Genomic DNA, 17200 nt, shown 5'->3' with positions numbered 1-17200 from the left:
AAATAATAATTGAAGAACTGGAAGAAGCAAGTTGTCCCTTATATTGCAAGTCCTGAACAATGCAAAGCTTTATAAAGACAAACCTCATACCCAAAAGGCCACGGGGAAACTTAGAAGCAGTTAGTACATGACAATAAACTTACTCTGATTTGCCAATAACCTAATGTTAAAACTATATGAAGTAGCAGTAATAATAGGAAGAGAATACTACAGGAGAGATTTATTAATGAAAATCGTATTAATTCAAAGCACTTTGCAATACACGGTGTGAGTGGAAAATCTTACATATTAGTTGGTCTTCAATTTCAGAATCACCAACACAAGTAATTTTCACAAGGTTTCTAACATAAAAGCCTTCAGTCCGTGGGTCAGGTCACATGCTGTAACTGGGACTCATCCAGGATCTGGGCTCTGCATCAAAACATCTGATCAAAAAGCCCACTCCATGTGTCCAGTGGGCTCTGCCCTGAGGGTCTAGAGGTTCAAGGACAGTTCAGACTTGAAAATCTAATTCAGGTCTGTCTCCAATGTTCTGTCTTTCCTCTCCAATGATTTTGAACCCAGAACATCAAAGCAGCAGGAGCTACATATGATGTTTCTAGATGAGCAAACAGTGGCAACAGCATATGAAGTAAATTTTCTATCTTCTCTCTTGGTTTCTATCTTTCAAACTGTGATGATTTCTCTAAACCAATGATACTCATGTGAAATCCAGGATCCCAAGTTACATGTGCATAATGAGCATTATTAGTATCATAATGCTATTAAAATCAAGGTGTGACCAAGGTGGTATGGATCTTCCACAAATGCTCTTTGCATTCTCCCACAGCCCTAATATCAGTGTGGTCATTTGTATTTTCTTTGCATTTCCTTTGACCTCAGACAACTATCTCCACTTGAAGTTTGTTCTGTTATTCTTACAAAACTATTCTCAGTTTCTTATAGGCTGATTGACACATGAACAATTAGAAGATTCAAATACAATTATCCTCCATCATAAGATGTACTATAGTAATAAGGAATTTTTTTAAGGAACTATTACCAGTCGTTTAAGATGTTTATAAAAATAGAACTAAAAAGAATACTATTTCTGAACACTGAGCTAGTGAAGCATATTTTTAGACCAACTTGCTTTTTAGATATATGCAAAAAATCTTCTCAGCATTCCTCCCCCACACGTGAACTTGAAAACTTACTCTACAACTTCAAGAATGAAGGCAATACCTTCTTAAACTGATAATAAAGATAATAAAGTTTCTTAAGTGCACTTCTGGCATCTTATTTTTGCAAACACCTTTTTTAAAGCATTGTAGACATACATCATTGAGAAACAGCCAGGACACTTTTGCTGACATGATGCTTGCTGATTTTGATACTCTCCTACCAGGCCTTGTGGCCCACTGGTATCCAGCCCTCAGCTTTACAGTAAGTACAGCCTGAAGCGAGCACTACAGAGCTGCACAAAATGCTTTTGCTTCGGTGGTGATATAATGAAAGAGAGTAATGGAAAACAACTTTTCCTCTGATTAAGTTCCCCACCCACTATCCTAAAAGATAAGCTGGGTTTCACAGAGTGAACATTTAATGCCATGCACTCTCTCTTCCACCATGTGTTCAGTTTCAAGTTCCCTATTATAAGAACTATGTGAACCAGCTGGAAGGAGTCCAAAGAGGAACAAAAAGGAATATTTAATAATAAACAGTGTTTAAAGAAAGAGTGGACTTGTTTAGCCTATAGAAGATGAGAGGCAACATGACAAATAAAGGTAAAGGGTACAACAAAGAGGAAAGGAATAAATTGAACTCCATACCTGTCCTATGGATAAGACAGAGCAAAATGCCTTTCATTATAGGTATCTGTAGACAACTGAATCAAGACCCAGATCTCCACTTCTTCCAGCTTAGAAACCTGCAGTATTTGTAGATATATACCTATAGACATCTACACTTAGATAATTGATCCCATGATGACTATTTGAAAGACATTTCCAGGGGAAATTACTCAATCAGTACAGATCAGTCAGTTCTGGAGCATTTTGCCCACAGTATATGGTGTCTCCATCACCAAGCATTCTCAAGAAGTAGGACAAACACCTTCAGGACTAATTTAAGTGGAGATGATCCTGCTGTGGAGTATAAAGACAGCCAAATGATGTCTCTTCTCACACTATTTTCTATGATTTCTATGACTCTGCTTATAAGGACATACAAGGGTGGCCAGGAATGGGGGAGATAGGCCCCAAGAGGCTCAAAGACTGGAGCAGATAAAAAAAGTGATTGTATGAAATCATTATTGCCTCCTGACTAAAATATAGGCACTGGAAACTGTTCTGTTGGTTCAAAAATTCTAAAAGAAATCAAAGTGAACCAAAACCTGAGAACATGGATGCTCAGTCCCAACTATCACAGTACTGCTATCTCAAACACAATGAATACTGAGACAATTTAATACTCGTTTGCTTTCAGGGCTTTGTTCAAAAAAAAAGAGGACAAAAAATTATATAAATGGAAGGAATAAAGAAAGTAGAGATTCTCATCTCCCAGGAGATGAGGTATAAAGAACATCAACCATTAGGAGAGAAGATATTACTGCTATCTCATTAACAATATGCAAAACCACTATGAAAATGGTAACATGTAGTTAGCAGCTTTTGGCCAAATTGCACAGTTCCTGAAAAATTAATTCTCACTGCAACCGAAAGTCATTTTATTCATTTGTGGTAACTGTTGTGTTGACTTCTGAGCCATCATAGAGCAGAACTATATACGAAATATGCCCCCCCCTCCCCAGGAAAAAAAGCACAAGCATTGATTCTTTTTTTACATCAGTAAGATCAGACTTCACCAAAATGAAGGGAACAAAATGGTATCACTTCACCTTACAAAAGCACTGACTACCCACAGCACTGAGCTATAAAACTTAAAATAAAAAATACTGTCAAGTGAAACGGCAGAATATGACTAAGAAACATACTGGCTGCAGAAGGACAGAAAAGAGCATGTTCCTCTGTAGTGTTCTGCCGATTGCTGGCAGCTGTGAAGAAAATAAAAGATCTAAGGTCAGCATTTGATTATCTGAAAATTATCACCCAAGTGCTCATTCATTTTAATTTTTGGCATTTAAAATATTTTAAGCTAAACTAAAGGAAATGTCAGAGTTAAAATTTCTTCCTAATCAAGGAATCAAAAACCCCAACCAAGGATGGAAATGTAAATTATTTTACTTAATGAAAAGTCTGTAAAATTTATGCATCCAAAGTGCTCAATGTTTTAAGGTTTTTGAGTCAAAATCTGAAATGCTGTAGCAACTACTATTGCCTGAATTTTCATTGCTTCAAAATACAAACACCCTAGAGTAAATAAATAGGATGAAGGCACATTACACTCTCATAACCTTCTCTCCCTTATTCATTAAACAGCAGCATGACAGTAGCAATAGATGAATATATGGCAAAATAAGGACCTTCCTAAAAATTATTTTTCTTACATCAACATTGGGTTTCTCCACCCCCTTCTCCCAGCACTCTCTCCAGTCTAAAGGGGATCAGAGGTATGAAGAATACCTCAGCACTAATCTTCTTCTTCTGGCTATATAGTGTCCCACAGTTCTCCAATAAACTGATGATCAAGGTGACTTCTGTCCTTCCTGGTCTCCAGAAGCCACCACGTACACATCCTGCTAAGTGAAAGCCTGTTTAATATTCCTGTCAGTCAGACTTTTTCAAACATCAAACTCTTGCTTTCCTGTGTTCTGCTGGGAAGAAGATTCCTATGCTAGTTTTCAATTATACCTCTGGATGTGTTGACAATGGGTAATTCTCCTTCTTGCTGATGCTCTGGAAATTTTGAGAACAGCGAGCATGACCCCTGCCCTGACCCACTTCAGGGATCTCCCAAGTGATGTATCCCAGCTGCAGAAAGTAGGTTTGCATCCGCTTGATTCACTCTCCAGCAAGCACAACAAGGGAATTTCTTCACTGCTTTCCCCACCCCCAGCATTATTGACCCATTCTGTGGCCTCAGAGTGCCTTAGGATTTTGCTTGGCTTTTCATGACGAAGGAGAAGGTGATAATGGAGTCAGGCATCTGTCTACGCTTGTCTGTGTCCATGGATGTAGGAGGTAAATTTTCCTTTAATTTAAAAAAAAAACAAAACAAAACCTCTGACTTATCAAAGGCAGATTTCTGCCTCCTGCTCATTCTTTTGATCACTTCCCATGCTAAGTGTCTCCCGCAGTGCTGCAAGGTTGCAGAAGCACAGCCTTGGACAACTCAAAGGGTTTCAGGGCTTTCTCAGTGAGCAGACTAACAAACAACAAAGTAAGAATGCTCACACTGGGACACACATCTCGGTCCAGCCCAGGACCTCTCTGTGACAGCAGCCAGCTGAAGAGGTCCTCTGCCAAACACAGGAACTAAACAAATGTATAAAGGCTCCAGTAGGGCTGGAACCTGGGGCTTGGGGCTGTCTTAGGGACCTGCTGAAAAAGAGATCTCTGCACCCTTGTTTTGAATGTCTCTAGATGGATTTTTATTCTTTCTGAATACATTTCTGAACACTTGCTTTCTGAAAACATTGGTAGTTTCAGGGGATTTCTCATTTGTATCTCTGAAATCTGACAATTTTATCTGATGCTACCTAACTCCTATATTAAGACAGACAGTTAGTATGTTCATGGGATTTGTGCCATCCATGGTTTACAGAGCCCACTCACACCCTCCCTTGGCTGTGTCCTTTTCAGGCTGAAGAGTCTGCTTATTCAGCCACACCTCGTGGAGAAGCTGTCCCATATCCCCAGTCATCCATATCACTCTCTTCTAGTTCTACTGCACCTTTTTTGAGATGCAAAGGCAAGAGCTGCTTGCAGCATTCAAAAAACTGGAGCACCATAAACTTGTACAGTGGCATAATGATCCTTTCTGTTTTCTGTCTTTCATTAATGTGCATTTTCATTTCAGCTCCAGCATTCTTTGCCTCACATGAGGGCAATATTTCTTAGTTGTTGGACTTTAGTTTTTATGACACTGAGAAATGCAATATTATCACAACTTTGCCATTTTATTCCCCACCTCTTCTTCCATATCACCTATGAATATGTCAGTCAGCCCAGGTGAAAGAGAAATACATGTTTTGTGTAAAAAAGCACACTATTAATCTTTAACAAGAAACCAGTACAGGAAGAAAATCCTTATTCTCGGAAAGGATGACTATACAATTTGCCAAAGTTGTCCTTAAAGGGAGAAAAGATAGGTTTAAACTCCTGAGGGACGTAGTCTTTAAAAGCTCTGCAAGTAATATATTCAGCATTGGCAATTATTGAAATAGCTTTTTTAGTCTAGAGTGCTTAAAATGTGCAAGGGTCTCCCCTCACAGACATGCTGAGGGTCTGCTCTCACAGACATGTTGATTTAAGGCTATAACAGCAAAGGTTTGTAGAAAGAAGTAATACTTAATTAGACTAGGTTAGAAAAATAGAAAAACTATCAGGCGTGCTGTCTGCTGATTAGATCTGCCAAGTAAACAAATGCCAATTGTTCTTGGTATAAGCTATTTATGTATAAGTGAATGTTAAACTACATTTTTTTTAAATATACAAGGCTTTGCAAAAGCAAATCATGCCTAGAAAATAATTAACAGTACAGTTCACATTAAAAAGTTCTTTGGGTTCCCAGCAGCGAAGATTGGAGAATTTACTACTGTGTGCATGAAGTAGGGCTGGGATAAAATAATATTTTATGAATTGAGTAATTTTGTCTAGTATATGTCTAAAGAATTTCAGATTTATGTTAACATTATGTAGGGTTTATGTGGAACATGTTTGAATAGACCGACAACAGTCATCTAAATATGTGAGTATGTTTGACTCACATGAAATTACCATAGTTATCTCAGCAGCTCACTGCAGTACAACTCACCAGTCTGTGTCTGTTGCGGGCTGCCAGGAAAATGAGAACGGCTTTGGTCTTTGACTACACTCAGAGAAAAATGGGAAAAAACATTTTTTGTCCTCCAAAGAACACAGGAACGACTGGGGATCCTACTTGAAAAGAAAACAGAATGTACAATGGGACTGGATAAAGGAATGGTGATTAATGAGAAGCCGCAGATTATATGTAATCACAGAAAAATAGATCTGGAATGGACCTTGATTAGTCACCTAGTCCATCCTTCAATTCCAATGCCAGATCAATAGTACTTACTATTTGTCCAGTAATGGAGACACTATTACACCCTCTGTAATATAAAGCTGTGTCTCACTAATGTTACCATTAAAAAAGCTTTTCCTCCTTGATGCAATTTAAGTCCATTACATCTTACCCTACCTACCAAGAATAGATTATTCCCCTTCTCTTTGCAACGGCCTTTTAAGTATATAAAGACTCTTAGCATGTCTTTCCTCTGCCTTCTGTTCTTTAGCCTGAACAACTCCAGCTTCTCTAGTCTTCCCCATATTCTGCTCATTCTCTTTGCCACTGTCTTCCGTTGGTTCACACGCTTCTTGAGCTACGGTGCACAAAATAGCCCTTCCACTGGTGTCCTACCAATACTGCATAGAGCCCACGGGCTGCTTCCCACGCGTACATCTTCCTGGGATGTTTACTGGTTTTGCCATGAAAACACATTGCCGACTTACAGTGACTTAGAGTAGACTCCAGACTCCTTTCTGGAAGATTACTTTTTCACCAGTTATTCCACCAGTTTTTTATACCTGCCTATGTTTAGCAGCTTGCTTTTGTCCCCACCGAGCTGTGCCTTATGTTTTCTAGATCAGTTTTGTATTTGTCAACATCCTAAGACCCTCCTGCAACACACCTGCAATTCCTCCCAGAACTGGATTTAAATTCTAGAGGATCCTACTTGGTAGAGTAATTTTGACGCCAGCCGTTGATACCTACTATGTAGGCACGGGTACCTACCTAGTTAAGCCCCAGACCCATAGCAGGCCCCTAGCTTTTTACCAGAATACCAAGGTACAGTATCAAACAATGTAGCACTACATTTTTGCATGACTTAGTTGCTGTGCTACCATAAATTAACAAAACGTACATTGTTGTAGCAGCTTTGTCATATAAAGTATGTAGGCTTTTCTACGCTAATAATAGCAGAAGCAGCACAAGATTCTGAGATTAAAAAGTTACTGGGCAAAATGTGGTTGTTGAAAAAGGAAAACAATGCTAGGTGGAGGCTAAAGAAAGAGCTGACAAATTATCTAGACATTTCAAGGTTGTCAGTTTGGAATCAGGGATCATAACTGTGGTTAAGTGAAGAAAGGAAAGGATGAGGGTCTACCTGCAAAAGGTACTCAAAAGACTGAAGCAGAAAGCCAGCAAGAAGTAGACTTAACGTTTAGAATCTTCAAGTAAAGCAGCAGTTATTTAAGAAGACAAAAGCAACAGACACTAACAGTGACGACATTCTGCTGAAACCAGTTATCTGCTTTGGCACATTTGATAATCTCAAGAATTAGCTGGGTCAAGAGAGTTTTGGGCAGGGATAACCTAAGAAGTGGGCTATTGTGAACAGAGGCACAAAATGCAGGTTTCCCAGGCCAAGAGGGTGAGAAGTAGGTTCAGTTACCCCGGCTGGCCAGCTCGTTGGACAACTGCAGGAATAAAAGAGGCATTCTCTGTGTCACAGGCAGAAAAATCAAGTCATGGAAAACAGTTGTAGCTTGTGAGGGGAGAGCAGAAATGGCAGATTAAATGCACAACACAATTGAGAAGGTAAAGAAATTTTGAAAATATGAACGTGATTTTTAATTAAAAGAAGAGGTAACCGTGATGCAAAGATGCTAAAGCAAGTCTGACTTGACAGAAATCCATGAAGAAGACAGAAGGGAAATCCCAGTTAACATGTACCAGTAACATGGCCAGTTTTATAGAAAAAGTATTGTTTATAAACTTCTGCTATTCTCTATTGTTACGTTGTAGTTATGCAAATACACATTCTGGAAATGAAGGAGGTTCTGGTTTCAGAATGGGGCAGCCTGTCCTGTTTTCCCTCTTCTGATTTTTAAGTACTGATTAATCCCACAAGTGCATTCTCATTTATTAACAACTTTTTCCTCCATTTACTGACCAGGAAGGTGTTATGCAATGTGTGAAAGTCCCAGAGAAGCTACGGAAATCCTGAGTTTCAGCAAAACCTGAGGAACAGTGATTTGGGAAAGACTGTAGACATACAATGGGGAACCAACTCTAGAGGAAGAGAGAGATGTGGGAAGTGCTGGAGGCATATGAATCCCTGACCGCTGACTGTCCTATCCAGAGAAAGTCTTTTAACCCTTACAACCCTCCCTTCCAAGGTACCACTGCTGTATTTGGGGTTTGTGGTCATGGGACAGAAAAACTCTGGATTCTGACTCCCCCGTGTCTGTTTTAATTGGGAAGCAAATTGCTTCCTAAGGCAATAGAGAGCAAATGAGGTTTTGCTGATGAGCAATGCAGTGACATCAAGCAGCTCACTTCATTTTGAGTAAACCTCACATCAGAGCAGACTTAACTCGCTACAAAGCTGGCACACTTTAGTCCATTACAAAGGTACTGTAGGTTCGCAGAATTCCAATCTCTTCTAAACATGAGATGAGGTCAAAAAGATCCTTTAGACAAACTCACCAGGACTATAGTATACTATGGGAAAAAAAAGTTAATGTGAAATTCTCTTGTGACTTTAAGTAGTTTCAAAATCAATTCCATTCCGTATCATTCTGTTCTCTGTTATTCTGATAATTGAGAATAATTTTCTCCAGAACTGCAATGCTTTTAACTGACTCATATGCTCCTCAGTCACTGGCAAAGGCTTCCATAATAAGCAGCAAAGTACCACTGCAAGTGCCTAATTCTTTAGTCTTGCTTTCACCGATTTCCTCTACTAAATTAATATTCATAGTCGCATTTGGACACCACCCTGATATTTCGAAAACAGCATCAGCATGTCTGGGACTGAGGGGACAACCATTTTATTTTTTTTCAGTAGAGGTCTCAAACTCCTTCTGCATGGCTAAGTAACTAAGCAGAGGAGAGCGCCAGCCTCCTGCACCATGAGCTGAGCCCTCCAAACTCATGCCTAAGGTGGGGATGAGATACACTGAGAAATTCAACTGACCTCATACTGAAGGAGTTCAACAGGCAAAAATCATGCCATTGCACTTACAGACTGCGTCAGCTTTAAGAAAGAGGATTTATTGAAACATATGTAGGAAGGCCACATAGCCCGGTTCCTCTACGATCTTTTGTCCAAGAAAATCTGTCACATTTTATTGGAAAAATAAACCCTGCAGAGTGGCCCTTCAGGTTCATGTTTCTGTATTTCTCTAGATTAGACGCAGATGCAAAATTTTAAAAATTTAGCCCATTTTCTGCTGGGTACCGAAAGAGTACTTCAAGAGTACTTTATACTTTTATTAAGGTCAATAGTAGACGAGGAGCGAATAACAATCATATACACGCATTTCCAGGCTGTGAGTAGCAATAGCTGTATGCCGTATCTTGTACACGATACGCTCAGTCAGCTCACAAGCCGTAATCACACCACCAGAGTTTCATTCACATCTTCCAAGCAGCCTCCTGGCGCTCAGCCGCCTCGGCAGGAGCGCCGAAGGCAGGGTGGGATGGTGAGAGGTAGATTACTTCATCTGCATAAAGTAACGGCGGGATGGGAGGAAACATCTCGTAACTAGAACACGGGGTGGAAATTAAGGTTTCTACCAACTCCGCCACAGACTGAGTTTGTGATCTTTCGCAAAAAGCTCTCCGCCGAGCTCCATCTGCAAGGACGGGGAGTAAAGCGTGGGGAGACTCCCAACAGCAAACTCCCCCGAGCCCCCGGGATGGTCCCAGATGGCAGCAGACCGTCGCCAGGCCGGGCGGACCCGTCGCCCAGGCCGTGCCTCCCCTCTATCCCCAGCCGCAGACGGTGATGCCTCGGTATTTCGTGAGGGCGTTACTACGGCGGCCTTCGCCCCCGGGCCGGGAATCCCGGTGACTCCCGCCCTCCCGCTGCCCAGCACCGAAGGCCGCTGCCAGGCCGCGCGGTTCCCTGTCAGGTTTCGCCGCGCCCCGGCAGCAGGTGCCGCCCGCCCGGCCCAGCCCGGCGCGGCCTCCCGCGGGAGGCGGAGAGGGGGGCCCGGCGGCGAGGGGGGCCGGTTGCAGGGCCCCGCGGAGCGCCTCTCGCAGCGCCGCGGAGCAGGAGGCGGGCGGCAGGAGGCAGCACGGCGGCGGGAGAGGTGAGGACGACCTTGCCGCTGCTCCTCCCGCCCGCAGCGGCGGGGCGGGCCGGGCCGGGCCGCCCTCCGGAGGGCATGCGGCTGCCGGCAGCCTGCAGGTGGGTGGGTAGGGGGAGAACGCGGGCGGGGCGGGCGGCCGCCGGCAGCGATGGCGGCGAGGGGAGCGCCGTGCCGTGCTGAGGCCGGCGGCGGCTGCCCCGCTCCATGCCCCCGCCCCGGCGCCGCCCATCGCCGGGGCCGAGCCGGCGCTTGTGTGTCAACACGGGGCCGTGGCGCCGGCCCTGCCCCCGGCGCCTCCCCGAGGTCGCCCGGCGGAGATTGCCCGGGCGGCGGAGGCCGCGGCGCGGCGGGGAGGAGCCGCCGCCGCTGCTGCCGCCGCCGCTCGGTGTTTCCCGGGGAGGTAGGAAACAGCGCCGACCCTCCACCCCGCAAGGCGTGGGTCTGGCGCCGGCCGGCCCGCGCCTCGGCAGGCCCCGCGGCCGGCCCCGTCCCTGCGGAAAGTTTTCCTCCACGTCGTCGCTGCCGACCCCGGCGGGAGCCACGGGCCGAGGCGGGGGGAGCGGCCGTCCCTCCCCGCAGCGCCGGGCCGCCCCCCGCCCCCCGGGCTGCCCCGGGGCCGCCCGGTCCTGCGGCGGCTCCGGCGCTGGAGCTGCGGCCGCCGCGGGGGACGCACGTACCCGCCAGCGCCGGGAGGCCGGGGAGGAATTTAAAAGTTATTCCAGGTATTCTGCCCACCCTGCCGTCCCCCTGCTTCTAACTCCTGCTTTTGCGGTTTTTTGATTTTTTTTTTTTTTTTTTTTTTTTGTAATTCCGTGAGAACAGCGGAGATGCATTCTGTGCACTTCGGGTGAGAGAACCGGCTGCGTAACTTGCCCTCCTCGGTGTAACTAAACCGTATTAGGCAGAAACCTCTAAAAGCATTGGCTGAACTGTTCTCAGATCCAACTGTGGCTTTTAAGTTGCAATTGCTCCTAAAAATTAATTTTCATTCACCTGCGTGTTTTGGACCTAATTCTGCAGGCTTGTCTGAGTAACGCCGGGCATGTACGGTTGTATTTGTGGAGCGGTGACGTTATTTTATAATGTCCCCAGGGGAGGAAACTGCTGTGCTGTGCTTGTACAGCACCTTCTGCAGCCGGTCCTGGTCCTGTCTGGCTCTCCCGTGTCTGACTCTGCTTGGGTAGCCTTGGCAGGGCCAAACAGCCCTTGTGGGACTGCGTTGCTGAAAGTTGCATTAAGTAAACCCATCCCGCTGAACAGTAGACCACGCTTCGTTAACAGCAGATGGATTGAAGTGGCTCCTTCATTGCGTCTTGTCCTCTTGGTCTGTGTTTGCAAAGCAGAGACATAATTCATAATTACATCTTAGGGTTATGCAATTAACAACATATTTAAGATAGCAGTAGCATAGTCCTCTGATCTGGAAAGTAAACCATTCTAGTATGTCTGAGTTTTCAAAGTGGCAGGGTACTTCCTCTTCCACTGTCTCCTTACCACTTAGCATTTGCCCATAGAGCGAGCCAGTGAATTTATGACATCGCTTCTTCCAGTACTGTACTAGATAAATCTTTATGAACTAAATTTTCTATCTGGTGACGCTCCAGAGTGCGATTGCACTTCACATTTGCAGCTGTTTTAGGGAAACAGGGAAAGGTTTTTGTGTTTTCTCTCTCCCCCTCTTCTTTTTTTTGTTAACTAGACCAAATTAGTCTTCAGAATTCAAAACGTTCCTTTTTTTTTTTTTCCTGATGGAGGTAGTTGAACTAATTCGAGGTTTTTAATCTCTCCACAAACCATGCCATATTTATGTTTTTAGTCCAACATGGTAATTACATGTCTGTTACTACAGTAGACTTCCACAGGGCAGCAGTCCCTCAGTGGTCTTAAAATTACCATTGCCGTTTGTGATCCTTTTAAAAAGGCAGTGATTTATGAGGTCTGATAGACAGCTCCACTAACATTGTTTTCAGGCATCTGTAAATCAAAACACTTAAAGAAAAGGTCATAATGTAAACGCAAAGAGAAGTGGAATTTATTGAAGGCATGCAACTGAAAAACAAACCCCATGCTCTCAACCTGACAGAGCATAAAGGGATTATCCAGACTTGACTCATCTGTGTAGATTGTGCATTTCAGGCTGACTGTTGAGCTGAGCAGTAGTCCACTGGAGTGATTTCACTGCCTGCTTCTCTGGATTGTACCAGCCTTAAAAACATTATTGGTGTTCCAGAGCTGCTGTTTATTTTTTTATTTATTTGAAGAAAACTAGCCTTGCAGTTGATGAGACTTGGAAAGATTGGAGAGTCAGCTTGAAATGTGTTTACTGTTCAGTTCTACATAGGTAAGTTGAAAACAGATTTTCTTCTGTGAAATCTTATACATCCTAAGTGCAGTTGAAAATACTCTTTAAGCAAGCTGGAAAAAAAGGCAATTTAAAGGCAGCGTGAAGTGAAACAAGGAACTTGCTTGGCTCAGGTCAGCTTTTGTTGTAATCAGAAATGGCTATGGCTGAGCAACTCTGTCAGTCTTCAGTAGAAAGGAGATGTGTGATTTGGTTTGGCTTCTTTCATTACAGAAGTCATAAAATCGTATTTGGTGTTTTCTGCATCATATCCATAACTTCTGGCTTGAACCAGTAACTAAAAAAAAAAAATCTGCCCTTGAACACTTAAAAGTCTGTGTAGTTTTTTCACTGGTTGCACTTTATTTTTTAATTAACACACATCCCAGTCTGAATTTTCCTAGCCTCAGCTTCCAATCATGGATCTCTTCGTAGTCTGTATTTTAAATAATTCTTAAAAACTGAAATGCTTGAAAGAGAGTGACAATAGTAAGAAAAGGGGAGAGAGGGTAATAGTAACTAAGAGGAAGGTTAAGAAACGTGTGATGTGTGAGGTTGTGGTGTAAAACTCTTTTTCCGTTTCTGTAAATATTATTCTGCTGCTTTTGCTGTTCTGTGAAGTGGTGTCCCACATGTAGCTGGGAAGTGATGGATAAGGGTTTTTTTAAGTTATTCAAGAGAGATTTCATTGTTCACTCATTTCCGTAGTGTTTGTTGCCATGGCAGCTAGCCAGCGGCCTTATTAGTGATTAAGATGGTTACACTTTGGTTTTTGTCTTGTGGTACTGGAAACTATATCTGAGGTACCGTAAAGAAACAGATGTTGTACAAAGACTGCAGTGAGTTTTTTCTATGAAGAGACTGAAATGTCAGACTGAAGTTACTGTATAGTGATGCTTTTTATCTCTTATTATGTATAGTTATGTTTAAAATGCCTCCTGTCTCCAAGCTTGCTAAATATTTACAATAAATATACTACTTCTACCATATGCTTGAGACAAGAAACCCATTAATTGAACAAGCCTGCATTTTTATGCTTGAAAGAATTGACACTTAATTTTAGCTACTAAATTCTATGTTAAATTGCATATTATAATTATATTGTAGAATATAACAAAAACAGAGGTGAGACAGTGTAACAAGAAGCAGAGCAATTTTTGTTACCTCCTGGTCTCAAACTGTAGTCATTTCCAGTTAGCACATAGATAGAAAATCAATTGTAATCTGCTCATAATTGCCTTCCTGGTAGAGTTATGAGGCATTTCTCTTGCCCTATCTCCTGCCTCCCTTTCCTCCTTCTTTTTTTAAATCTGCCCCCCCCACCCCCTCCTCCTTTTTCCTCTGCATGCCTTGTGGAATGGGCAGCTCTCCAGGTTTAGAGGAGAAAAAAACTGTATGGATATTTTTCATTGTAAAGCTCTGCATCTTTAAATGTTTTTGTGTAACAGCTTGAGGCTCTGTCAAAAAGCATGTTCCTCATCACGTTGTTTAGTGATGAGCAGAAATCGAGGAAGGTTTTCATAACCTTGGGGCTTTCTGCTTAGGTGAACTAGGCGTTTCTCTTACCTATCAGGATTGATTACTTCAGGTTAGATCACGTTTCCTGTGTAAAAGGCTGAGCTTGCACTACCAAAAATCCAAATTGTATTTTGCTTAGTATGAAGTGCTGGGCTTGACACTTGACGCTGACTTTCTCATCTGCAAGGATATTGTATTCCCCAGTTAAGGAATTAAACTCAAGCTCTGTTCATTCTTGAATCATTGCTGCAGAATGAGAATGTTTTGAAAAGGTACTTTAATTTTAAGACTTGTACTTCTGCTGTCCCGACTGGAAAGGTCTGGACAAGACCTTTTCAAAGTTTGCCCTGGGGACTAACGAAGCTCACCCTCTGTGGCTGTGAGATCCATCGTTGTTCCAGGCTTACCTCACAGCATGTGCCAGACTATCTCTCCTGGCTGCCTGGCTGTTTTAAGGTTGTATTTGCTTGGTTTATGATACCAGTGTAACGTTTTAAAATTTGACATACATCATCCTCCTCCTTAGGAGGGGAAATGTCTGTTTATGTTTCTGTGAGTGTGTATATGGGTAAATAGGTAGATATGGAATAGAATGCTAGACCATCCCAGGGCCTGCTGTCCTTTAAATGTAGAAAGCTCCTGTGTGCTCACAAATATAGCTCCCAATACCTCTGTTTTAGTCCAAAGTGATTTGATTCCGAGTTCTTTCAGGATAAATATGTCCTTTGCATAAAACTTCTGCAAGATTATACAAAGTATTTAAAATTTATTCTGTGTTAAAATTATAGTTTTCTTGAGGGTGGATAATGAGGAAACTAAAGCTATGTTCAGGAGAAATGGGAATCTGATCAACTTGCTATTAAGCAAAATCCCATTTCTCAAAATAGGAATTTTGAGAAAAGAGCGGGGAGAGAGAAAGGAGAGACGAAGCAAGATATTCAGTGGTTGGGAGTTTAATGGATGTTAATAATCCTCCCAATGGAAGAAATAAAGTAATTTCTTTTGGTATGAAAGGAATGTCTTGGGAGGTGGTTGAAAGTTGCAGAGGAGTGCCAGAGATCAGGGAGGTCAGTGAAGTTGGAGGTGTTCAACAGTAGATGTGACACAGGTTATTGCAAATACCTGAAAAGTGGTCTGCTTGCTGCAGGTAGGTTAAGCTCAGGGGCTGGAAAGACTCTTAAATCCTTGTCCTTTACTAATTGACAAAAACTGTCATGGTAATACCTAAATGACCGTTTGTGTGAACCATCCTCCCGTATGAACTGTAAAAAGTAATATGTTAAGTTGCAAAATCAATGAATCAGTCCCATCAAACTTCAAAATTTTGCGATGAGCTGAAAATTTCTGTTGTGCTGTGACTTAGACTTTTTATCTTAGGAATAATGAAATTTGGTGGTTTGGCAGAGGTAGGCTGTAAAAAGGGACAGATTGCATTTCCTTTAACAGAAGCTACTTTCCTAGTCTCCTTTTGTTCTGCAAACTGTTAACGTAAGTAGCTGGTATCTATAAATCCTCATCTCTCTGCTTTCCTAGTCACCATTGTAGTTGGTGCTCTGACTCTCAACAGGTCTCTTCTGTAAAGCTAATGTTTGAATCACTGAGTTATCTAATCTTTTCAGCATCAATGCATGGCCTCATCCTTGATGGGAGGCATTTCTCTTGTAAAAAGTACCAACAACGCTTTCATGGAGATCTCTACTTTTAACTAAGTGCAGGGTCTGAGAGCCTCATAGTTTGCAGCAACATCCCTGAAGGCCTTTCTGCCTTAAAACATTCAACTGATTTGAAAACCTCAGATGATTTCTCCTCAGCAATAATTCCAATACATACTATTTGTAATGCCAGATACATCTCTGGGAATGGTTTGTTCTGGCTAGGGAAGGGCTATGATGTACAAGTGCCCAGGGCTGTGCACCTGGGTTCACGAGTCTCTGTAGCAGCTGCTTCTGGGATTGCTGCTGCCATTCTTGCTGGGCTGCCAACTGGGCTTTTGCTGCTCTTGCCGAGCTGTGGGTTGGACTCATTAGAGTTTCTGGAGCTGTCACTGTTAGGATTACAGTCTGGATTTCTTCAAGTTGTTGCTGAGCTACAGCCCATGCTTACTGCTGAAAGATTAAAATCAGAGTTTTCTGCTTCAGCTGTTTCCCCAGCCACTTGTTCGCTTCTCTGTTAATAGCTGTTTATTGTAGCTGTTATGTGACCATAACATCTGGTATGATGCATAATTTGATGCGACTTTCATCTGGTTCCAGCAAAAGACTGTGTGGCTCATGAATGTGTTTTAGGTGGTGCCCACTATCTGGAGTTTGACCTTATTACCAAGACTCATTCAAAGTTGCAGCTTTCTTTCTTGTGAGCTCTCTGCCTTCTTCTCTGAATTGGCCATCATTTATCTTGTAAGTGAAACTTTTTAAACCATCCTTGCCTGCTAAATTAGGAGAAATTAAATTACAGATCTTCACAGATATTTAGCATGTGTTTGCATAGTGGAATTATGCAGCCAGTCTTTTTTAAGAATGAAAATAAGTGTTCTTTGGCTTTGGTAAGTTTAACTGTGTTGATACCATGCATGGTATCTCCATAAGGTTTTGTTCAGTATTTGATTATGATCTTCCACCTGATTTGTTTCATAAAACTGGCAGCTCCAAAGTTTCATGAGGCTGTGGTAGCAGTCTGTAGTTCACAAAGAATGCCTTGCTAAATTTCAGAAGTTAGTATGTTACAAATCGGTTATCTTTTGATTTATACAACTGTCTCGAGAGACCTCAGATTAGCAAACTCATTAGTATGAAAACAAGCATCATCATCTTAAGACTGATTTTTCTTGCTGTGCTCTACGTACTTCTGTGAGCAGTTTGAGTTGTTCATCTGCAGCTTGGATACACTCATCGGTATGCCTGTGGGAGCTCTGGAGAGAAAACATTTGTAGCAGGCAGACTGAAAACAGGTGCCTCCAGTGGACATTGTAAAAGAGTTTTAGTTCATCTGCTGACATGGAATGCTTTTGTGGAAAGTAAAGCCTGATCCCTTGGTAGGTGCAAGATGATGTTGCAAAAATAGGTAATAAGGCCAAATAGGCTGTATTAGCATAAGTGTAGCCAGCAGATCAAGTGGA

The 17200-nt window shown here is 42.5% G+C and overlaps 1 protein-coding gene across 4 annotated transcripts in view; it reads left to right on the top strand.

Annotated features, from left to right (window-relative positions):
- Window positions 1-10141: 10141 nt before the first annotated feature.
- The window catches only part of ZC3H12C (zinc finger CCCH-type containing 12C), a 41244-nt gene continuing 34185 nt past the window's right edge, over window positions 10142-17200 (top strand). The window contains exon 1 of one of the 4 annotated variants that reach the window (XR_010371206.1): window positions 10142-10226. The gene's annotated coding sequence lies outside the window, so the exon portion shown is untranslated. Of the gene's footprint in view, window positions 10227-10822; window positions 10949-16838; window positions 17117-17200 lie in introns of those variants that run through there. The other 3 variants (XM_064441233.1, XM_064441230.1, XM_064441231.1) reach the window with 3 other exon arrangements.

The sequence above is a fragment of the Phalacrocorax carbo genome, chromosome 1, assembly GCF_963921805.1.
Source record: "Phalacrocorax carbo chromosome 1, bPhaCar2.1, whole genome shotgun sequence".
Lineage (NCBI taxonomy): Eukaryota > Metazoa > Chordata > Aves > Suliformes > Phalacrocoracidae > Phalacrocorax > Phalacrocorax carbo.
The sequence above is the reverse complement of the archived record's forward strand: the minus strand, read 5'-3'. Positions and strand labels throughout refer to the sequence as shown.